The 24,760-nt window shown below is 35.9% G+C and overlaps 1 protein-coding gene across 2 annotated transcripts in view; it reads right to left on the bottom strand.

Annotated features, from left to right (window-relative positions):
• The window catches only part of LOC128892957 (uncharacterized), a 628,453-nt gene that overhangs the window by 352,166 nt on the left and 251,527 nt on the right, over nt 1-24,760 (bottom strand). For both annotated transcript variants that reach the window (XM_054153641.1, XM_054153642.1), the window contains exon 3: nt 8,224-8,262. The gene's annotated coding sequence lies outside the window, so the exon portion shown is untranslated. The remainder of the gene's footprint in view (nt 1-8,223; nt 8,263-24,760) is intronic.

The raw sequence follows: 24,760 nt of genomic DNA, 5'->3' as shown, positions 1-24,760 counted from the left end.
TCCCGGTAAGGTTTCTTCGAAAAGATTGAATGTGTAACTCAGGGAACGGATGTTTATGCAAACGAATGCTTTGTATGATAATTTCGTATGCAAATGTACGAGTCATGCAGTTGCACACAGAATATAGGTGAAAGAATGAATGAAAGAATGCATAATGTAGTACAACTGTGCAGATATCATGCGTCATACTTCGTTATGCTTCGTTATGCTTCGTTATGCATTGTCTCCCTAGTTCATACGTCGTCGAAGATTGGCATGCTTCGTCATCATTCGCCATACTTCGCCACGCGCAGCCATACGTCGTCATACTTCGCCATGATACGTCATGGGTCGCCATATTTCATGATACTCCGATCACGGATCGTCATGCTTCGCCATGCTTTGTCTAAGATTCGTCATACTTCGCCATGGTTGGTCCACGCTTCGCCACACTTCGTCATGATTTCTCTACACTTCGTCATGCTTTGTCCATTTTTCGTTATTACTTGCCATTCTTTGCCCACAGCTCGCCATGCTTCACGATGCTCCGTCCACGCTTCGTCATATTTCATCATACTTCGTCATGTTTTATCCACACCTTGTCCTAATTCGTTATGCTCTCTACACACTTCGTCATGCTTTGGCCACGTTCTCCATGTCTCGTCACCGTTTTATTACATATCTGACTGGTTAATATGAACACCTATATTTATTATTATTTCCACCTGTTATTTAACGTTTTGGTATTTATTTTCCCAACGAATCCAAGAAATCCTTTTTCGTCTAACGGGCTATCCTCGCCTTTTCTAACCCCGTGGTTAGTTCTAAAGTTATAGTCAAGGTGAAAGAAATAGATCACTCCTTGGATATTTCCTGTAACGCCCCATGTCGACAATGGATTGGAGGTTACAAGGCTCGTTGGAAGAGCGGATTTTCTTCGGACGGTTTAAGTGAGGGTTCGTATAACCCGCGGAAGGAAAATAAAATTCGGAGGTTAAGATTTCCTCTTGTTGCGATTTATTCCGTAGTTATATCGTTTTATACCATTCATACCATTGTTAGAATTTAATATTAATATCTACAATATAATTTTAAATGGTGTTCAATTATCAATATTCGATTATTAATTAATTTTGTGTCATTCTTTACGTTCAAACATTGTTTTTAATTTTAATATCTAGAATATCATTAAAAATGATGTTCAGTTATTAATATTATGCAATACTGAGTATACAGAAACACATAATTTGGAGTAACTATTTATTCAGTTCTATATATATTGTAGAGGGAAAATAGATACTATCTTTATACCAGTGAAACTGGGACCTGAATTCTTTCCACGCAAAAACGTTAGCACATAACGTTTGCAAAAATATATAAGGAACGTCTCATTTCTGATTCAGGGATCGGTGAATACCAAGCGGCATCGGACACAGGTTAAAGAATTCTGTCATGTGTTTGAAGAAGGATCCGAGGGGCTACACGTTATCGATATTTCAGTCGCTATAGCTAAACTATTCCTTCAAACAATATTAAAACCATCCAGAAATTTACAAGAATTTACAGAAAGTTACTGATTGAATTTATCTTAACTAAAAAGATTGTAAATTAACCCATTGAAAATAGTAAAACAATATATAATTTTATCTGAACTATTTCTTCAAATAATATTGAAACTCACCAGAAATTTACAGGATGAGTTAATTTTCGTCAAAAAGATTGTAAATTGTAAAAATGACGAAAATCTAAATCGTTTTCGCTGAACCCTTTCGTAACAAAATTTGATCAATAGCTGACGTGGGCAAATAATTGAGAAAGATACGGAAATGTACAAGAGAGTACCAACGGACGGATTCAAAGAAAGAGATTCAATCCTCAAAGGGAGACGGTTGCGACTGATGGAATTGTTAAACGACTGCACAGACTCTATACCATAGGGGGATCAATGATATATGGATAACCGATCACTGAATAAATCTACACCGATCGATGCCGGCTCCATTACACGCGAAAATGTTGAAAAATGCACAGTGTTACATTAAACGTATGACACCGATTGATTATTCTTCAATATGGTCCGTAATTCAAGTATACTTCTGGAGAATAAATATTATCAAACTTGAAAATAGATTTATACTCTGGAAATGTATTTGATAAAACCTGACAGTTACAGAGTATAATTAATAATTCACAAAAATTTCAGAAATATCGTTCTTACAATGTGCAACTTTTATTTAAATTAAAAATTTAAATCTAAATTTAAATTTGTACCTCTAATTATTGACACTCATTACGTTTGCAATTGTACCACATGTCGACAAGTTGAGATAAATATTTTATAACTAATATTTGTATTCTGGGATTTAGACATGACAACCGCCATCTAATCAAGAAATAATTAGAACACAATAAAAAAAATAACCTTTGAACGCTACAAATTTATCCATACCTTTTCCGAAGAATCACTAAAATACAAAAAAATTGCAAAAATTTTTACTCGACCGTTAAAAAATCCGTCTCCAAAAATTCCCCGAAAAGTTCGTTTTTAGACAACCGCGAATCGCGACGCGAAAAAACGACCTGGAAGTTATTAATCTCGCGAGGGGGCCCGCGGAAGCGATGCCTCTTACTTTGTGCCCTGTTAATGCGCTCGTGGAAGAAGAAACGAGTAGTCAGAAAAAAAAAGAAAGAAAAATAAAAAGGAGAGAAAAAAAACAGAGAAAAGAAATCAGCAGGAGAACCGAAGCCCGCATGGAAAATTCATACATTTCGTGCCTGTGTAGCCGACCACTTTACCCCTGTATGGCTGGTCCACCCCATTCCTTGCCCTCTTTTTCCTCTTTCTCGCTCCTCCCGATCGATAAGGGCTCAGTTTACCGGGATACTTTTATCCAACAGCTGCATGCATGACATGAAGTCGTAAATAATAGACCCCCCCCCCTCTGAAAAAAAGGATTACACCGATACACCCAGCGCGAGGAGATTGATAATTAAACGAGCGACACCTCTGCTGCTTGGCAAAGGCGCTACGAGGATACCAGCTGGACGGTATTTAACGTTGCTGTAATACTATCAGAGCTGGTATCGACTTTGATACGTACTGATGAATTCCAAACAAATTAGAATTGCAAATTAAATTGGTAATTAATTTAGAGATAAAACTGAAATCTGGGATGCTTTTATCTGAAAGCAATTATAAGTGAGAGCTGCGACATGTGTGCTATTGAAAATTAAGATATTTATGGTGATATCATTCTATGTTTGTGAAAGTATTATTGATCGATTGGGAAGATTAAAATGACTACAAACACAACCCCATTAACGTGTAGATGAATGTGGTCCGAATGTAGTCGTGTTTGGACTCATTTTGTGTGGAAAGATCGCGCACTACTCTGTGCACTATTGAAAATTAAAATATTTTTGTTGATATCGTTCTATCTTTGTAACTGTATTACCAATCGTTTGGAGAGGTTCTCCCAATTAAAATGAGTACAAACACGACCCAATTTAAAGTACTTTTAATTTTACAAAATTGAATGTTTTTGGGTTTGGTTAGTATAACGTGTAAATAAATGTTGTTCGAATGGGGTCGTGTTTAAATTCATTTTGTTTGGAAAGATCTCCCCAATCTATTCGTAATGTTCTCATGAAAATTCAGCGAAAAATATCGAAACTTTGATTCTGAATAATAGGTGACTTAAGAGAAAAGCATCTTCTCTAAAACAAATGACTTATCACTACTTGTCTTACCGTATATCTCACAAAAATTGTGCAGATGTTCTACTATACAATCTAAGCAATTTTCATTTTGTCTATTAATTTGCCATAAAAAAGTTCTTGAAAATAGATTACCACTTCGCCTTGTTCGCGCAATCATCAACTCGTCCCATCGTTGATATCAACTTGTAGACAAGAAAAAAGTCACGCAGTCAATACCTATGCTCGTGAAAGTTTCGTACCTACTCGATCAGAGTTTGATTCCACTTGGAAGTGCAGCTTTTGTTTCCTCGAGTACTTGTAGAGTACCTAAACGAGATAGGTCCGAACCTATCTCGTTCAGATACGAGTCTGCTTGGAAGTGTTGCTTTTGTTTTTCTCGAAATACTCGTGAAGGTCTCGAATCCATTCGTTCAGGATTCGAATCCACTGATAAGATGCTTGATCCCATCGCTAGAGATTGATACAATTACCATGCATTTTGCAAGTGTACAATTTAACTTGAATTATTGATAATTGAATTCCTTTACCAATCATTTTTAAACGAGACAATACGCGATGATAATCGATTTTCTCTTGCTCCGGTGGAAATATCTCATTTTTTACACGTTTCGTGGCTGAATGGAACGTCGATATTTGATACATTTTGTTGATACACTCCTTTCTCGGCAAGAAAGAAAGCAATTTACCACCGACAAGTATAAAAGTTAGCCCGCTTGAAGCGCTCTGCCGCAGTTTCATTAATGCTGGGTAGAAGTTTGTTAAGTTCGTTTCAAAGTTTCGTGCATATTCCACTAAAGAAATATCGTTCGCTTGCTCAGATTTTCGAAGAGTTAGATAAATTTCATCTAGGCAGGATATATATACATTTTATTAATCCCCATATTCTGCGTTGCGAATGAAAATACGATTCCCAAATATTATAAAACTACACGTAGACTCGATTATTTGAACTAATAAAAAAAGTTATTCCGATTGTAAAAAGGAAGATTGAAACAACTACTTGTACGATGTTAGAGAAAGAAATATGAGATAGACTGAGAAAAACAGTAAAAAGAGATCTTAAAATTTACGTAGGAGAAGAAAATCTAGAAAATTTATAAATTTAGGTACTTTAAGTCATTTTCTAGGTACTACAATTTTCATTTCATATATTTACATATTTACGTGGAGTTTTATTCTTTTTATTTTGTGTTATTAATATTTTTATTCTAGATAATACCAATATGAATTTTCATACTTTCATGTCACGAATCACTTTAGTCTATTTCCTAATGAAGAGTAAATTATTCTAGTAGTAACATTTTTTGAAAATATCTCGAGATCTAATAATTTTGTTGCCATGGAACCCTGATCATTTTTTACGTAGAATGAACAGAAGAATCAATCTCTGTACAAAAAATATGAATTTCTATTTAACAAAATAATGCAATTGTTAATTGCACATGCACTGCTGCATCTAAAAAAATGTTAAAGGCCTACAAATGCAGTGCTCTTCGAACCATTTATCTTTCTCCTTTGACATTTTTTCGGAAATGCAATAATAACGGAGTTATGACTTGAAACAATTGCGTGGACCACCCTGTATAGCAAAAAAAAACAGTGTAAACGAATTAATCTAATTAAGAGCTCACGTGTCCCGTGAGCTCTTAAATAAACACGAATCAAACACGATTATCTAGAATTAATCTTACAATTAATAGAAAACAACTTTAAAGGGTTAATAATTAAATTTCTCCTGTATTAATTGACAATACTAGGAAAGTGATTACAGTATTGAAAATAACCTTGCCAACATAATTTGTTTACTTATACAAAAAATACTTATAAATTTTGATTGGTTACTATTGAAACGCCTGGTACGTCGGCGTCAAATTTCGAGCACGTGGCAACGACATTACACGAAATAAAAATTTCCAGTTTCTGAGAAAATAATTAAACGTCGCGACGGAATAACGCCCCCGCCATTACTGCTAAACACGATCTCGGATTATTTATCTCCCTTTAAGCCAATTGCGTGCAGCAATGTCCACTTGGTTTCATTACATCCGTTGCATGACCAGCATTGATTTAATAATTAATTAGTTCGTATGTTTCCCGAATCCATTTTACTCCGCCGTAAGGTCCGGCTAATTGGACGATTGATTGATTAATTTAATCACGCGAAGACTGTAATTTCTGTAATACCGTTATTATTGAATCCCGTACAGTTAATCTCTCTGTTATGTTTTCGCTGGTGGATCCACTTAGCGCGATGAATGTATTTTAAGGAGACAAATAACAAAAGATCGAAAGTTTCTTTCCATTAGTATCCAGTCAATCAGTGATTGAAAGGTGAATAATTGAAATAAAGCTGAAGGGTGGCAGGCGATTCTTCGACCAAAAAATAGTCGAAAATGTAGAAAATGTAGAATCAAAGTTTTTTTGTACTAGGATCAATTTTAAATAATCGTGTTCGAAAATATTCGGGGTACGCGAGCTCTTTATTAGAAGAAAAAAATATAATTCATATAGAAATATAATTTATAAAACGATTCAAATGGATAAAATAAATTTTGTATAATACTAATGTTATGAAAATAAACGATATCATCAAATCAGACGGTTCAAAAAATTTTTGTTTCTGGTTCTCTTAATTTTTTCATATTTTTTAGTACCCCTCAAAAGAGGCTTCCTGATAAATTTTGAGATTTTTCTGATTATTTGTTAAAAAAATATCGAATTTTCAAAAAGACCGCTCTTTTTTCGTTTTTTGCTCATAACTTTCTTAATAATAGTCGAAATTCAATTGTCTTTTTTTCAAAATTTTCGTTTTTAGATAGTTTTTATAGAAAAAAATACAAACAAAATATTTAAAGTATTTTTAATCGAGATTCTTGAATTTTATATTTTCAATCGTGTTTTTAAAACTGTGTGTATCCCTCGATTTTCTTGAAGATTTTCTATTTTAAACTTCTATCCATCCTGCAACTTCTAAGCCCGGTCCGGTAGTGCGCCTTCCATAATTACTATTTGTTTTTTCATTTTATAAACGAAACAAATTTTTTTTCGCTATAAATCATTATCAGTGCCGATTTTTATCGTATGTCCAAACGTCACCGATCGGTAAAATGTTAAATTGTCAAGTATGTCTAAAAGGAACATTCCTGCAATAAAATGTTACTCAACATTTTCGATGGAGTTTTAGATTTGGAACCGTCCTACTTCTGATTGAACTCGAGGTATCGCATCACTGATACGTTGATATGTATAATTGCCTCGAATTTTGAAATAATAGACATTTTGGTTCAGATTGACGTATAGAATTCAGGAAAATAGCAAATACGTTGTTGTTAATACCCTCCAATTTGAAAAGACATAGTCTAAAAACATCTCTTTTCGATTCCAATCACTCTCGCATAGTAATATCGTTATATAATCACTACTCCAGATATTAGGAGCAAGACTTGAATAATTAAGAAAACTGTCTTTATGGCCACATTCGGCTATCATATTCTGGGAATTTAGACCAGAAGTGGATGCCACGACTGTTTCGACGAACGCATACAAAATAGTGGCGCCACCGAGACGGTAGGCTACGGTGGCGCCATTAAGGGGATATCCTGAATTAGGAGGTCTAAAAAAGCGGTTTTTCGTGAATTTTTTTAGGATGGAAAAAAATGATTAATTCTATCGAACTTTTTATCCTAGTTTCATACATATTTGAGTAGTCTGTATAAATTTTTTCAACAAATATTCAAATTGAGTCGACTGCGACCCACATTTGTAGAGCACTTCAGAAAGGAAGCCTTCTATCGGTGGGAAAGATACAGGTCGTATTTTTGGTTTGACACAGAAAAACCAAATTGAATTTTCATTTTCATACATTTTTCTTCTATGTGAACTAAGAAAATTCATACAAAAAATATTGTAAACAACTTTTTTATCGAGTTAAAGTGATTTTTGTCACCCAAAGAACTCGTTCTTTTTTTCAAACTAGCAGTCATTTCACATTTCACCATTCTTGCGCATTTTTCTTATTTCACATAGAAGAAAAATGTATAAAAATGAAAATTTCGTTTGGTGTTTTTGTGTTAAACCAAAATTACGACCTGCATCTTTCTCGCCGATAGGAGGTTTTAATTGTGAGGCGCCCTACAAATGTGCGTCACAGTCAACTAAATTTGAATATTTCTTGTTAAAAAAATTTATACAGACTACTCAAATATGTATGAAAATAGGATAAAAGGTTCGATAGAATTAATCATTATTTTCCATCCTAAAAAAATTCAGGAAAACCCGCTTTTTTTAGACCTCCTAATTCAGGATACCCCCTTAATTCGCGTGCTCGCCACGCGCCGAAATTTATGCCACCTAATATATTTTATTGGATCTAGCAGCTTCGTCTGTGCAATTTCAATCTATACATTTCTAAAAATTAATACGTATTGCCTCCGTGGATAATACTTCCAAGTTGACGAATGAGAACCGTGAATTTACAATCTACAGCAGTCGTATAATATTCTACAGAAGGTTACTAAAACATACCACAAAAGATCCTCTCACACAGTCGAATCCCAGGAAAATCTGAAACAAAATAATGTTTACGTTAGTATTGGGAAGTGATGACTGCTGATATAATTGTACCAGCAAAACATGAAATAGATAATTGTATCAGACTGTTCCAAAACAACTTTTCCATGAATTTGAATTAGGAAAGGACACTTTTGTGCATATAATACAAGTAACCCTATCTAAACTCAACCCAGACCAAAAAAGTAAACGTTAAACTAGATTTGTTAATAACAAATTTTATGATTATTTTAAATCTCTTTGCAGATATTTTCAGCATATTGAATATAATATGGATAGCTCTAACCCAAATCGAATCCAAACCTGATCGGCTATAAATAATGAACTGGACTGATTGCAAACAGCAAGTTACATAAATTCTTAAAAATATTCCGTCCATCGATATTTTCGAGTATTAGTTTTGGAATATAATTCCTATGAATTAATTAACCACTGTTTGAATAATAATAATGAATTTCATGTTACATTTATTTATTTATAGAAAATGATTTATTTATAGAAGATTTCAATTATATTTTCAAACAATATCAAACATATTCAAGTAATATCTTTACATTTGCAACATGCTGCACTGGTGAGTATAAAAATAATATACATGAGGAAGAAATTAAGAAATAACATTAACTGCATTCAGATGTAGTTAAGAAGCGGTTAAACAGTTTTTGCGCACACAATTTGTGTAAACTGCGATACCCTAGATTCTAATCAACTCGTCCAACTCCTGGAATTTCATGCTATCTCTCAATAGCGATTGATGTATCGTGAACTAACGTTAGAGTATATCTGCAAAGGGACCCTAAGCGCGATCTACAGAACTTTGATGTTGGTTTCCTGAATTATCGTGACTCGCATATACCTCCTTCCGCGTGTTGCAGTAAGGAGAGAAACCACATTAGGAGTATTAAATGTCTCTCAAGGATACTTTTTTACAGGGAAGTATTTATGTAATGTTTCGTTATGTTTCGGTATATTTTTGGTATGCTCTAAAGTAAATTTCAAATACATGTTTCATTATAAATATGTACATGAATGATCTTCACAAACATATGTATTTATAATGAAAAATTGATTTGAAAATATCAAACCCATCATTTAGGTTGGACAAATTCTTTCAGTAGTCGTAAAGTGTACGCATACTTATACCTGCCTGTATGTATACAGATTGACTGTATACATACAGGGTGTCCCACGCAACTAGAACAGACTGTACTTTCTAAAAGGTTGGGAATAAAAAAAAATGTTATAATTGAAAATTAAATGGTTTTAGATGGTGCATAACGTGCAACTAAATTTATTAATTTTTTGTGCATCGATGCATCAGAAAAATGCAACTGTACTTTGTCTTAAAAATAGAAATCTATATTTTTCGACGGCACAGATCGATGGAGTTTTTTGTGCTCTACAAAAAAGTATTAACATACTTATACCCCAAACTTGTTCGTTAGGAAGTTATCGATGGTAAAAGTTACCATCAAAAGTTACATTGCATTCGGATAACTTTTACCATCGATAACTTCTTAACTAACAAGTTTAGGGCGTAAGTATGTTAATACATCTTTATAGAGCACAAGAAACTGCATCGATCTGTGTCTTAAAAAATGTATGTTTCCACTAAAAAAAAAGTGCAGTTGCATTTTCCTGATACACCGATGCACAAAAGTGCATAAAATTAGGTGCATGTTGCGGACCATCCAAAATCATTTAACTTTCACTCGTAACATTTTTTTTTATGCCCAACCGTTTAGAAAGTACAACCTATTCCAGTTGCGTGAGTGACCCTGTATATTTCTTTTTAAATGATTAAAAATCATTTCTATACTCAAAATGTAATCAAGGGTTAAGATAAACCCACAAGCAAACTTCTCGCGGCAACCTAACGCATTCCTTGAACTCATTGCCTCAAAGGAAAAAGAACAGTCGAATAATCGAATTTTAAAAAAAATATCATCTTACATAAAATGACAATACGTAACTTGTTTATATTTACAGTTTATTCATACGACGTTTAGTTTCAGAGATAAAAATTGAAAACTTAGAAGACCTTTTTCCTGAAATTCAATTATTGCAACGAACTTCCAACTTCTCAATCTTTATTTCCGAAACTAAACATCCAATAAACTGAAAATATGAAAAAGTTTCGTTTCATCATCCTCTATAAATTGATATTTTTAAAAAGTGATTTAAAGAATATAAACATCTCTGAGCCCATTTTTCGAGGGTGTATAGACGCTCTTCGTTGTCGAAGGGTTAATATACATCCCTTACAAGATGCATTTAGTATACACATAATTCGCGTATCGATGATGTAAAAAATTACTGCCTTTTTGCACACAAAAAACGGGTAAAAAATGACATATCGCAAAAAATCTTGATAATGGGACCACCGAGGAGACATGCACTACAAGATGCAACAGGTTTCATTCCGATTGGTCAAGCTATCTCGGCGTAATCGGTGAACATACCTTAAAAAAAAAATACATGTCGAATTGAGTAACCTCCTCCTTTTCGAAGTCGGTTAAGAAGGGTCAGAAATTCGGCGTAGCAAGGTGAGATAATTATTTAAACATGGTGGCAGCGATAGTCTAGAAGTTTCAGATTCAGCCAGCGATCGCAATAAACGGAGCAGTCTTGCTCGTTAAATTTAAGACCTCGTTTGCCTTTGCAACGCTCGCAGTCGCCTGCGCGATGCAGTGGTCCTTAAACAAGATAATTATTATACATAAAACAGCTTCGAATGCGACACATATATCAGGTCGGAATCGCCGGAACTTCTCGACAAGTTCGCAGACTGGGTCGCAGGTATTCTTCTAAGGTTCTGCGAAGGACTTAATGAACAAACCCGGCGCCAACTTTCTCCCACCGTACCCGAGCCTTGTTATTTTTATTTCCGCGGCGTGGACTGCCTGTTAAATTTACGTTCCCAAGTTCCCTCGGCGATGAGTGAGAGGTTGTAATAAAGCTACTACTCGCTAGATCGATTCCGACCGGTTCCTAACTTTACATTTTACACAATTTAAAGGTTCAAGTACCAAACGCTGAATGGTATGTTAATCCTTTGCACTTAGATGTCTTTTCTGAAGGGACATCGTAAGCCCAGGCAAAATTTATTAGTGATAGAATAGGATAAACTTATGGGAGCGGAGAACTTGTAAAAGTGTATGATTCTTTGAAAGTTTCTATTCAAATATAACAAAAAATGAAATAAAAATATGGTACATGTATTGAGATAAAAAGTCAGTTCTATAAATATTACTACCGTCTATGTCTAGTAAAGAAATCTCCCTAAATTAAATGATAGGTTTTTTCAAATATGTTTCATTATAGATATGTACATGAAGAAATTTTACACTTTTACGTATTAATAATGAAATATTACTTGGGTTTAAGAAAATGGGGTACCCTCCGATCGAGCTGATTTTTTTAACATAGATAGCCCTTGACCTGGCGATTACAATAGCGGTCATATTGACCCTTAACTCCCCCCTCCTCCTAGAGATCAAAAGCTGGAATGGTTCAAAAAGTGTTTTTTTACACCAATCATGGTGAGTACGTTATTTCAAACTTTCTTTTTACGTAGAGGAACATCATAGCACCAGGAACGAAATCTACTGTCTAGGTAGCTTTGGGGTTGTTTTTGGCGGGAACAGCAATATTGAATACAGTTAATCTACATACTGTCTCAGTAGGTTTGGTGTAGTTTTTGGTGCTGTTAATCTACATACTGTCTACACGGAAATAGTGTCTGAGTAGATTTGGTGTAGTTTTTGGTGGAGGCAGAAATATTTAATACCGTTAATGTACTGCAACGTGATTTCCCGACGCGGTCCGCGATCCGAATCGGCAAGCGTGCAAAATTGGGGTTTTCCGACTTCTCACGCCTCTTCGGGAAAACCCGGGCGCCAGGTATCGAGAGATACCGGCGTGAGAAGCCGAACTTCGCGAAATTTACCGCGGCTAGCTATCCCAAATCGCGGAGAGAGGCGTGGATCGTCGGCAAGGAAAGGAAGCCCGAGAAAGGCGTCTTCACGGCAAGACGGGACGAACTAACACAGCACTCGTTTAAAATAACACAGTATATTGTACGCGAGAGATTTTACAAAATTCGGTGTAAGCTGCCGAGCTGCCGTAGCGTCAAAGGTCACCGGGGCGACCGGTAACCGACACGAGAATTACGTCTTCTCTAACACGTGCTAGTTTCGTTCACGTTAGCCCAAATTCCATCGCGATTCGCACAAAAGCGACAAAAACACAATGCGCGTTACAATGTGTTCGCGACTAGATGTTATTTACTCGTTTAGATAACCTAAGAAAATACGATTAAAGCTAATCACGCTATTTCGACCGACGGGGCGCTCGGCAATCTGCCACGTCATAGTACATCCTGTCTTAGTAGGTTTGGTGTAGTTTTTGGTGGGCGTGGCAATATTGAATACCGTTGTTGTACATACTGTCTGTGTAGGTTTGATGTAGTTTTCGATGGGGGCGGGAATATTATATACTGTCTACAAGGAAATACATTCTGATTAGGTTTGTTGTAGTTTTCGTTGGAGGCGGCAATATTGAATACCGTTAATATAAAAAACTGATGTTTCTCCACGAAAAAAAAGTTAGAAATATTGAATTCACCGAGATCTGTGAAAAAAGCACTTTCTGGACCATTTCAGTTTTTGCCCCCTGGGGAGAGTTAAGGGCCAAAATGACTACAATTGTAATCGCCAGATCAAGGGCTACCTATGATACAAAAATCATCCCGATCGGAGGGTACCACATTCACTTAAACTCGAAATAGATATTTGAAAATATCAAACCTGTTATTTAATTCAGACAGATTTGTTTGATACACATAGAAGGTACGAATAATTATAGGACTGGCTGTATATAATAAATATAAGTTTGTATCACATGGAAAAAGAATATGTGAATAGTCTGGACCTTAAAAAGGCGATAAAGAGCATTGTATAAGAAAGTAAGACATAGAAACATACTCTGTATGACATGATCCAATTTGTGAAGACAAACAAGGAAGCCTAAAATTGACTTAGTTGCACATTCTGTAAAAAAATGGCTCCGAGTCCAAAGGGTTAATATTGGAATCGGAAGACGTTGAACAATTAATTTCAAGTCTGTTCGCGATAGCTCCTCGCACTAAAGTTATCGACAAAGATTTCACCGTCGATGTTTCCATCGATACAATTTCAACGGCAAAGACTTTGACTGACATATTCATTTAGGAACTTCTACGTATCATCGATAATGTGTATCCATTTCACCGTAAATTCCTTTGGCAGTAATTTCTGGAGAGCGTAGAGGTAGCGAGATAGAATAAGAATTATCGTAGGCATATTTTTCATTAATTATTATCAGTAATTAAGGAAAACACACTTGGAATCTGTGAGGAATAGAACAAAAATATTTTAACAAATATTATCTGGTTTTCTACGTGTAATAAAATTCGTTAAAACTCTTTGCTTCCATTTGTAACTGTTTACCTGAGTTATTCCATTTTTCTGAATTTTCTTGAAAAGGTGAATTGTCCAGTTGTGGTTGTGATGGAGCACTGAATGGTTAATTACACTGTAAGGCGTCATTTTGACCACATTAGAAGGTCAAATGTTAAATGTTCTTCGTAAAATTTTTTTTAAAGAGAAAAATTTTCTTGTTTCTATTTAAACTTTGAAAAACTTTTAGGTACGCTTTATGTTAGTATATTTGGTAATTTTTTCAATTTATTTCACACAGAAACCTTTCAGTAGTTTTATACATATAAAAAATGCACTCAAAGTTATAAAAACATTACATAAGTTCTTCTCTATAAAAAAATAATCCCAAGAAACATTTAATACTTGAACTTCTAATGTAATTTCCCTTAAATTTGCACTATGGTTTGAAGTATTTTTTAAAATATAATTTAATACAGTCAAAGAATTAAGAATATTTATACATTAAAAATGGACAGAAAAATAAATAAATACGAATTTCAAAGAATTTCTTCGGAGATGAATATTTTTAATAACACTTGTGCTATATTATAATGTCAACTTTTGTGAAATGGAACATTACATAAATTTCATTGCATTCTTTTCTGTAAAAAAATTATCCAACAAATATTTAACAGTTTATTTACCGAGAGGCTATTTATAAACGTCTTAATTTCATTATTTACCTTCTAGAATTTATTCACTGCGTTATTAATTATCTGCTTACGATTTTCAAGCTTTTGAAACTTGCCTCTAGGTATAAAATTATGCAGTATTTATTAACGTCAGCCTAGATAAATATATACTACTGTAAAAAATTCGTTTCTAAATTGCAAATTGTTTCTAAATAGGCATGTATTAGGGGGACCAGAAAGTAATGTCGTTTCTGCGAGTGTTGATATTTGTTTATTATTCATACAGGGTGTCTCAGAATTAGTCTAAGAACGGGAAAGGGGAAGGTAGCTGAATCGATTCTGAACAACAATTACCTTTGCAAAACTATCCGATGATGCTTAGTTTTTGAATTATTCACAAAAAACTGCCGACCAATCACAGCGCCCGAGTAGCCCGCGCTCAGCCGTGAGAGGTTGGCCCGATAACTGGCCTCCAATGGCTGACCCGAGCGTGCTGGCTCGAGTCAGCCTCTCGTGTGTTCAGGCGTCGTGATTGATCGGTGGTTTTTCGTTAATAATTCAAAAACGAAGCGACATCCAACATTTTTGCAAAGAAAATTGTTCAGGATCGTCTCAGGTATCCTCCATTTCCGGTTCTTACACTAATTCTGAGACATCCTGTATATTCTATCGATCAAACGTTGCACACTAGATCGCAAAAGGTTGTTGAGATGAGGACGATTACCTACTCAATCGAAAATAAAAACTAATTATATATTTATTTATTTGAATTTAATGTAAAATGAACGACATTAGTTTCTAGTACCTCTAATAGATAAAGTGTTAATACTTAGACTCCTAATGTAGTTTCGCTCCTGAATTTCTCCTTCAAGACTGCTTCAGTCTCTACGTACGATGTTCGTAAACTGTTCAGCCAAACTTCAACAGCCTGTTCTACTAATGACAGTGATGAAGATTCATCTATACGTAAACGCAGAGACTCCAACATTTTCATAATAAAACCGTACACGTAAACACGCATCATATCAAAAATAAAAACATTTCGATTTTGTTACCCTTCGTTTGCGTTCTACCGAAACATTATTTTTACTTTTCGCTTGTATGCGATGTTTGTTGGCGCATTGTGTAAAAATATTCCAGAGCACGTCTATGAGTCGGGAAATATATCGGGCTGTGCAAGCTCGATGTGGTGATTTCGAAGAATGTTTTTATTTTTACGTTAAATACTACGTTGCACGTCGGACACAGTTCGCCATAGAAAAAAATTAATGTTTCACCAGCGCAAACACGGATATCTTGTCTAAACATTTACGAACCGTTCATAGTCTTTGGTTTGGCGCGTGGTAAATTTGAAAAATGTTTTTGGAGAATTTAGGTTTTCTGGTATTTTAACTGAGACGTACTGAATTTTAGTTGGTCAGATTTTCAACACGTAACGAGTTGTTTTTGTCGGAATTGTCGTTTATTTGTTGTTCCGACTAAACATTGATACATTGTTACATGATATTTTGTTACATCACCATTCTATAAGTATTGGGTTGTCTAGAAGGTTCGTGTCAATTTCACTAGTTTACAAAATTAAAAAAAAGAAATGTACATTCAATACCACAATTTTTTTCTCATGTATTTTGGCCTACTAAACTTGAAAATCGCAAGAAAAATGTTTCTATGGATAGATTTTTTTTATATGAATTTTTGAATTTTTTTTTTATTTTTTTCTCAGATATTTTCGCATTTTAGGCCATATCTCGAATTAGAAACGTCCAATTGGGTCACGCAAGATGCCATATTAAAGGTAACTGAATTTCCAACAATTGTTCCTAACATTGTTTTCCAATGGGTTCAATAGTTTAAGTGTTACGGGCTAATATATATGAGAAACTTCGATATTTTGGCTAAAATAGAACACGAAAATTTCTTCCATCGCAATGCAAAAACAGAAACTGTCAAATTATGTCCAGTTTCTTATTGTTCACGTATAGATCGCACTTTTACGAAGAATACAAGCTTTTGTTGAAGAAAATCTATGGATGAATACCGAAGTTATGAACAATTGAGTAAAGGACCAAAGATTCTCAATTTTACTGTTTTTGTATTTTTTTCCTATTTCTTGGAGAAACGTTTCGTATACTTATTCTTATTATAAGAAAGTTGTAGAAGATTTGCTGATAAATTATGCAAAAATACATATGGTATATATATTATTGTTCTATTTGGTTTGACAAAATGAAAAAATTTGTACATTTAATTTCAATTTTAATTTTAACAGGCGTAAATACGTCGCTCAAAATTCATTTTTTACATTCTCACTTGGATTTATCCCGGAGAATCTTGGGGATGTAAGTGACGAGCACGGTGAACGGTTTCACCAAGATATCAAAACTATTGAGCGGCGCTATCAAGGATATTGGGATGATTGTTGTGAAAACAGAAGACAAAGCAAAGGTCAAAATTAATCGTATTTCTCATCGAAATTATTTAAATAAAGGTTTCTTGTATAAATAGGAGAAAAATACAAATACAGAGTAAAATTGAGAATTTGTGCACCCTTGATTGTGTCGATTCTATTTACACGCTGAGCGCCAACGTAGAAAGGGACAGACAGTAGAGGAGAGAGAGTATATATATCTCACTTTTGCTCACTAAGAGCCAACTATGTATCTCGCGTCGTTTAGAAATAGCAGAAAGCGCCACCTCGGTTTCATCGGCCAGCCGTGACTGTATGGGTATTACCATTTCTATGCAGAAAGTAATTGACCTAAGTAACATTAAAAAAAAAAAATGAGTTATGGCCTAAAGTAAAATTCCAATTTTACTCTGTTTTTGTATTTTTCTTCGGTATTTATCCATAGATTTTCTTCAACAAAAGCTTCTTTTCTTCGTAAAAGTGCGATCTATACATAAACTATAAGAAATTGGACATAATTTGACAGTTTCTATTTTTGCATTGCGATGGAAGAAATTTTCGTGTTCTATTTTAGCCGAAATATCGAAGTTTCTCATATATATTAGCCCGTAACACAAACTATTGAACCAATTGGAAAACAATGTGAGAAACAATCGTTGGAAATTCAGTTACCTTTAATATGGCATCTTGCGTGACCCAATTGGACGTTTCTAACTCGAGATGTGGCCTAAAATGCGAAAGTATCTGAGAAAAAAATAAAAACAAAATTCAAAAATTCATATGACAAAACCCTATCCATAGAAAAATTTTTCATTGTCATTTTCAATTTTAGCAGGCCAAAACACACAAGAAAAAAAATTGTGACATTGAATGTACATTTTGGCTGTAAACTTGGGTATCCATAAACGAAAACACAAATCAAATCTCAAAACTGTCTACTTATAATCCATTAATTATTCTTAATTAAACTTCACCCAATTAAACTCCAACAAACCTCCGCGACTTTACTCAAAGTTGCGTCACAGAATTAACGCGGGAACCGTGATCGAAAACCGCGCACGCGTTCGATTCGATATTTCACGAGCGATTTCGTCGTCCGTTGGACGATTCGCGCGAAAGGCACTACTGTAAGAAACTGATGTAAACGAAACCAAACACACGTCCCATTCCCCACGCCCAGGGGTAGAAGCGGGACTGTCAATTCCTGGAAAAACGATTTCAGCGCTTCGCGGAAAATGGTTTAGCAAGCCCGACAGGATCGATGTACGTACACAGAGAGGTTGCCTCGATGGAAACGGAAGAGCAGGTAGGCTGCCTCTTTACGGAAATGAAGCAATCGTTGAGAGCCAGGCGGTTCTTATTGCTCTCGTTTACCGTCGTAACGTCGAAGTGCCATTGACGCCTTCTCCATCATTCGCGATAAACTGGAAACTTCCAGTTGGGAAATAGAATGTATGCGGGGCGATAGAGCGAGGCAGCGGGAACAGGAACTTCCTGATCGTCCCCCCGGAAAAACTCAGCTTCCGATTTTCCAATGTAATCACTCAGGCCCGAAGCGATGGGGCTCGGGTGTGTTCCCGCGAGAAACTGCTGGCTCGCCACGCCTAGACGGAAAATGAGTTCAGCAAAGAGTGTTTTACGCTCGATGAAGTGTTGCTCTACGCGAAATTCGAATAACACTGACGGAATTTGACTTTTATAAGGGAAGTTTACTGACGAAAGTGGACAAAATTCGGACGAGAGATTGAAATAAGGTGTAACCATTTAAAGTCTGAGTTCACTTCGTTGGGTAGTTGCCGCGCAGGATTCTATCAGAGTCAGGATAATGTTTATATGGAAATTGTGTTTGTTGAGCAGGTCATATGGAAATTCTATTGATAAAGTGGTTTATGAGGGAATTTTATCAATTATGTAGTTTACAAGGAAACTCCAACAATAATGAAGTTTATAAGGAAATTCTATAGCTTGTGCAGTTTACAAGGAAACTCCCAAAATAATTAAGTTTATAAGAAAATTGTACATATAAGTAAAGAGGTTTATAGGGAAGCTGCATCTGCAATGTAGTTTATAAGGAAGTTCTATCAATTCTGTAATTTACAAGGAAATTCTATCAATAATATGATTTACAAGAAAACTACATATGCAATGTAGTTTAGAAGGAAATTTTATCGATTTTGTAGTTTACAAGGAAACTCCAACAATAATAAAGTTTACAAGGAAATTCCATTAATGAAGTGGTTCATAAGAGAACTCCATCTATAATATACATAGTTTCTAAGAAAAAGTCCAGTTGAATATCTCAGAAATGGGAAAAGAAGCACTCCTGTAAAGTGGAAGAAACAATTTTCTATAAAAGAGAAAAGAATAATTCGAGTACAACTTGCATTAATGAATAACCATCGAATTTCAAAGGCTAATCTTCTATCTCAGACCAATTCTCCATAACCTCTGTCAATAGCATAAGTGTTAAGATTCCAGCCTGAGTAACCGCAGCTCCGCGAAACTATTTCACTGCAGTTGGAAATTCCTTTGAAAATTGGAACGAAGCAATTGGACCACAGGCAATTATCCCCCAGAAACTTAGTCCGGCGCTATGCATCGTTATAAAGCTGATAACGCGATTCCTGTCTTTAATCGCGAAGCCCAGGAGAAAGAAGAGGAGCTCTATTAAAAATTTACAAACAACAAGCGGTAGTTTTAATCAACTTGTCAGACGTGCCGGCGGGAGCACACAGCTGGAGTCCTGGCTGGACATTCAAAGGTTCCTTCGAAACTTCCCCATTGTCCACGGCAGCGGCAATAACGATAGTTCCAGTTAAGGCGCTGCGACAAGATCTCGACAGCATTAAAACTCGTTCTCTCTTTCTATACGAATGTCTGGTTACTTCGGCTAAATCTTGATTAAACTCTCGCGAGCGCCGCGGAAAATGAGCGAAAAGACGAAAGAGATTCTTTGGCGGACAGATTTACCTAGTCAAGGGGAGATCGACGAATCCCGAAGCGCCAAGTGCTTCAAGTACTTGAAAAGTTCTTCCATACGCTCTCCGGGGCGCCCCCCCCCCCCCCGCGTCCACTGACTGCATTATCTACCTATCGCGTTTCGTCACCTAAAGAATTTAATGAAAATGCTTTTAACGGGGAAGGAACATTATATGCTAGTTCATAGCGCGGAGAGAGGAAGGGAGACGCCAGTTATTTGCCAAGGAGATCATAGATCAACCCGGGGAAAACTTGAACTGCCTTTCCTTCGCAACCCTCGTTAGGCTAGTTTACTTAGCATGATCTTAGATTAAGTCACGATTTTCTCAAGAATTACTGTACTATATTCTTAATAGTACATTAATGTCCTCATAACTGCACGAATTTGTCTACGATAAATGCACAGAAACCAGCCCCCACCACTGCGGGGTATACCTCTTGAGAGGTCTCAGAATTCGATCGCCGAGTAGTGTAAACAAGACGTGTAATTGGATTACTGGGTGAGACAATTTAATGCAACGGTGAAACTTTTTTATTATTAACATTTTTGTTGTAAAACTTTTTCCATCACATTTCTGACATTTTTCTGATTAAAATGAGACCAAACACGACGTAATTCGCAACATATTTACTTGTAACAACTTATTATCTATTATGTGGGGTGAGTGGCGAGTGCGTGTGTGTATGTGTGTTGCGTGAGAGCGACGGTCATGGCGCGACAGACCAGCGCCGATATGTTTGGAAGTTCGTTTGACTGAGAAAGCATATTGAAAGAATGTTTAAGATCGAATGATAGGTATAAATGTTTATATGAGATCACCGATGACCGACGCCGAAAGCCGAATGATAGCGAAGAATAAACGTTGTGTGACTGTAACCGATGAATCCGTGGAACAGAGTGTAAGCGAGATGAATGCAAGAGGATGAATGGATAAAAACGTATGAAAGTTCGGCGAGCGAGTTAGTCTTTAGTGTTCAGTCTAGCGATTAGTTTCTGCGTTGTGTATTGCGAGCTTTAATATAATATATATATATATAAATCTTCCTTTTGAACCTTCCACATTCCTCGAGAATCCTACAATTATACAGGGTGTCCCAGAACTCCTGTAAGAACCGGATATCGTCTGAGACGATTCTGAACAACAATTTCCTTTGCAAAAATGTCGGTGGGGGCTTCATTTTTGAATTAGTAACGAAAAACGCCGACAAATCACGCCACGACCTGACGTAACCAGCCAGTCCTCGAACTTATGCTCTTGCGGCTGAGCGCACGCTAATCGGTTGCTATGATTGGTCGGTGTTTTTCGTTAATAATTCAAAAACGATGACTCATTCTACATTTTTGCAAAGGAAATTGTTCAGAATCGTCTCAGACGATTTCCGGTTCTTACAGGAGTTCTAGGACACCCTGTATAATACATAATAAGTTGTTACAAGTAAATATGTTGCGAATTATGTCGTGTTTAGTCTCATTTTAATCAGAAAAATGTCAGGAATGCGATGGACAAAGTTTTACAACAAAAATGTTAATAATAAAAAAGTTTCACCGTTGCATTTAATTGTCTCACCGACATACCCTGGTGTTTTCGCTCTATCCTCTTCTTTATTCGCTGTACTTCTCTATGTTCGAAGCTCGTCGGCAAACATCAGAGAATATACGAACTCTACGACAACTGCACAAGGTTAGTCCCGACCTTGTGCAGTTATAGAGACATTATTGCAATTATTCCTGTTCCATATGGCAATGTTTTATACTTTAGACCTTTAACTATGTTGATCACTGACGATTGTTAATAAAATTGTCGATATTGTAAATTTGACGTTTAATTAACCCTTGCTCCGCAAACCAGTGTCATTCGAGTCCAGATAAATTTAGAATGTAGTATCTCGTAAACCAATTGGGAAGAACTCCCTTAGGTTAGGTTGTTCGTAAACTGTTTAATTCTAAGCACAATTCGGAAGGTTTGAAGAGTACACATGAATTTTGTTCAGATTTTTAGAAAGAATTTAACATATTGAGAAACGTGTCGAAAATGAATGTCCTTATACGGTTTGAGGTAACCGGAAAAATGTTTATAGAGTAATCGTAATTCGATGACTTCTTCATTTTAATTTCTCTATTAGAGCTTTAATAATACGTCTGTGTTTTTTTTTTTTTGAGTTCCTTGATTATTAGTTATTTTTCTGTTGTTATGTAGGAACTGAGCTTCGTCGTTCATCGAAAAATAAACTCGCGTTTCGGTATTTATCGAAACGATTACAAAAAACTTGCTGTTGCGTAAAATTTAATCAACTCTTATTCACCGGGGTCACTGATATTATTGCAGTACGATTATTCTATGACGTTCAAGTCAATGGATTTCAAACATTTCATGCCTGTTCGAAGATCGACTTTCGTTCATTTTCTATAAATCTCCGCCGTCGGAACATATTAAATTTTGCGCAATAACGCGAATTCCGATATGCGCTTCACGGTATATGGATTCCCTGATCATAAGCCAACTACAATACATTTAATCTCCAAGCGATCGTACGTTGAATGCGCTATTATTCCTTTTTGTGATGCGAGGCGGAAGATACCAGAACCATTTCCATATCAAGAGAAAATACTTGATGAACGTTTGGTGGAGGTTGAACCGATTCAGATCGTATTTTGTTCTGTAATTTTACAGAATTACACTTTTCCTATTCTATCCAATTTATCTGGAAAATACATATACTCGTTTGCCTGGATCATTAAGGCTTTTCTGTATTCATTTTTGTCGGACATTATTCACTGCGGTGATATTTACAAACTCGTTCGCTTTGATATATTGGATGCTTCGATGAGAACATTTCAACAAAATTATTTCCAGCTCTTGGAAAACCTTGTAATATAACCCTCATTATGTGCTTATTTGTTTAGGTACATATATCACGTGTATTATATTATTAATATTTTACAATTAATGATGTATCGTGAACATTAATTTTATCTTTGTTTCAAAAAAATCGAGAGAGAGAGAACGAATTTATAAGACGAAATGTTTAATTGGATTTTTTCTTATAGTCTACATAATTGATAGAATTTTCATATAAACTACATTGTCCAGATCCAATTTTCTTAGGAACCATATTATTTATGGAATTTCATTATAAACTTTATTATTGTTAGGATTTCCTTGTAAACTACACAATCGTTGGAATTTCCTTATAAACTACTACTACTACATTGTAGATCCAGTTTTCTTATAAACCATATTATTATTAGAATTTCCATGTAAACTACATAATCGATAGAATTCCCGTATAAACCACATTGCAGATGCAGCTTCCTTATAAACCTCTTTACTTATAGAATTTCCTTGTAAACTTCATTATTATTAAAATTTCCATGTGAACTGCATAATCGATCAAATTTCCTTATAAACTACATTTTAGAATCAGTTTTCTTATAAACCAAATTATTTATAAACTTCCTTATAAACTTTCTAATTAATTGAGTTCCCTTGTAAACTAAATAATTAATACAATTATTTTACAATCCTCAATACCAATAGATTTCCTATATAATTTCCATTACCAACTGAATTTCCATATAAACTTCATCCAAGCAAGGTAGCGTAACGCGACTCCTATCGGTTGTCCGACACATACCTCCACCGTATCGCTACGCGTTTAAACACCACTTGAAATTCCATCGTCGGCAAAGACACACTTAATCCATCAGCCATCAATCTTTTCTCTCTCCAGCGCGCGACCAACGAATGATAACCTGTCCGTCGGGGTCGGGCACTAGACGAACCGATAAAATACAATGATGAATCGCGAAGCTATTACGCAGGTATGCAGGTGGGCCAACGTCGTGCGCCGAGGGTTTACCTAGGCTGGAATGGTAGGAAGCAATTAATAACTTTGTTGTGGCAGGCAAGCAGACCTGCAGCCATGCAGGCATGCTAGTTGGAGCTACGTTGCAATAATTACGACGTCACGCTCCTGCCTAACCTAATTAACTAATGCTCCTCTCGCTCGCTCCGTTCCCGTCCACCTCTCGCCCCCGCAACGTCCCTCTTCCACCGTCGGACGCGAGTTCCCCGTGTTTTATTTCTACTAATTCGCAAATTTCTTGCTCGGTAATAAACGTACACCGGAGGACAGCGGTTACAGCAGGCCCCACGCCGTTAACAATGAGAAACAGGACGATACTTTCGCGCTCCGTGGAACCGTACCCAGCGAAAATACAGTCTGGGAAGCATTAAATCCAGCTAAAAAGAAGCCGGGTGGACGAGACCAGCGAAACAAGCAATTAGCGCTAGCTCAGTCGAGATCCACTCTTGGCGATAACATCGAACTGGGCGATAATTTTCACGGGATTCGTTGTTTGAGAAATGGCGGGAAAATTAAGACTCCCGCGAAAGCTGACCGTTAACATGTGGTCCTCTCGAAAAAAGCACGTGAAATCTTATTAAATCGAATATACTGATTTTATTAATGTTACATTCCTTACCAATAATGATACACCTGTTAAGATATGAACAGGGTCTTTTATTAACACGTTATCGTCAAAGTACAAGCGTGTGTAATTCCGTGTTCTTGCAACGTGTCATTCGATTTAACAACTTGCCTAACGACTAACCTTGTGCAGTTATCGTAGAGTTCGTATATTCTCTGGTTTTTCGGAGCAAGGGTTAATTAAACGTCAAATTTACAATATCGACAATTTTATTCAACAATCGTTAGCGATCAACATAGTTAAAGGGCTACAGTGTAAAACTTTGCCATATGGAACAGGAATCCCATAACACAAAAATAACCCGAGCCGCATATCGAACTCAGGCTCGCCACCAGTTTCCCGTGACTAGATCTAGGGAATTTATGTGAGACACCACAATTAACACGTTGGCCGCCATGTAATCCAGAAATGGGTGACAGGACTTTTCATTCAGGAACTAAGAAAATTAATCTGGACTGGATTCGTGAATTTGGCGACGTTAAAAAATCAAATACTACGACAG

This window comes from Hylaeus anthracinus, unplaced genomic scaffold (assembly GCF_026225885.1).
Source record: "Hylaeus anthracinus isolate JK02 unplaced genomic scaffold, UHH_iyHylAnth1.0_haploid 2, whole genome shotgun sequence".
Lineage (NCBI taxonomy): Eukaryota > Metazoa > Arthropoda > Insecta > Hymenoptera > Colletidae > Hylaeus > Hylaeus anthracinus.
Note: the sequence above shows the minus strand (reverse complement) of the source record. Positions and strands in the feature narration are given on the sequence as shown.